The following is a 1322-nucleotide window of genomic DNA, read 5'->3' on the forward strand; positions in this document are numbered from 1 at the left end:
TAAATACCATTTTTGTTCAGTTTTTTAAGATCTACAACTTTTGTTTCATGCACTTTTTCATTTGAGCTATGGTTTGTAAACAATTTTTAAAATTCAAACTTGTGATAAAAAGGTTGAATTAATTTGTATGTTGGGCTGAAATGCAAAGGCCCACTTATTTGGATTGTTGAACACCTAGGGTGTCACAATCTGGCCGTGTAGGTACACCACATGGATTTCAAACATCATACCTGTCAGAAAGAAGAATGGCCAGTTACGTGTCTGCATCGACTTCAGGGACCTCAATAGAGCCACACCCAAGGACGAGTACCCGATGCTGGTTGCCGATCTGCTCATGGATGCAGCAGTCGGTCACAAGATGATGAGCTTTCTTGATGCCAATGCCGGGTACAATCAGATTCTCATGGTAGAAGAAGATATATTCAAAATCGCTTTCACATGTCCTGGTAATATTGGCCTGTTTGAATGGATTGTCATGACCTCCGGCCTCAAGAACGCCAGAGCGACCTACCAGCGGGCGATGAATTACATCTTCCATGATCTCATCGGACAACTGGTGGAGGTATACATTGATGACGTGGTCGTCAAATCTGCTCTACCAGAAACACACTTAGCCGATTTGCAACGAGTGTTGGAGCGTACGCGGCTCCACGGGCTGAAGATGAATCCCAAGAAGTGTGCGTTCGGCGTCACAGCAGGGTAGTTCCTGGGTTTCATGGTACACGAGAGTAGTATAGAAATTGGCCACAAGAGCAAGGATGCCATCACGACTATGACCCTACCAGAGCTTGATTAGCAAATTGAATTACATCAAATGATTCATATTGAATCTATCTGTTAGGATTGAGCCATTCATACCGCTCGTGAAAGTCAAGAGCGCCAGCGACTTCATCTGGGGCCAGGAGTACCAAAGGGCGTTCGATAGTCTAAAGCAGTATCTGATTTCGCCACCAGTGTTGGTCCCACCCTAGCTGGACCAACCATTTATAGTGTACCTATCAGCCGATGAGGTTTCCATCGGCTCCGTGCTGATCTAGGAATTTCAGGAAAAGAGAGGGTTGTGTTCTACCTCAGCCGACGTCTGCTTGACACAGAAATAAGGTACAACGAGATGGAATGCCTTTGTTTGTGTCTATACTTCACATGCACCAAGTTGCGGCATTACCTGCTCAATGCGGAGACCCGCGTTGTCTGTAAGGCTGATGTCATCAAACACATCCTGTCGGCACCTATCCTCAAGGGGTGGCTTGGGAAGTGGATGTACGCCCTCTTAGAATTCAACGTCCGTTTTCAGCAAGCCAAAGCTGTCAAAGGTCAAGCTT

The sequence above is a fragment of the Panicum virgatum genome, chromosome 1N (assembly GCF_016808335.1).
Source record: "Panicum virgatum strain AP13 chromosome 1N, P.virgatum_v5, whole genome shotgun sequence".
Classification (NCBI taxonomy): Eukaryota; Viridiplantae; Streptophyta; class Magnoliopsida; order Poales; family Poaceae; genus Panicum; species Panicum virgatum.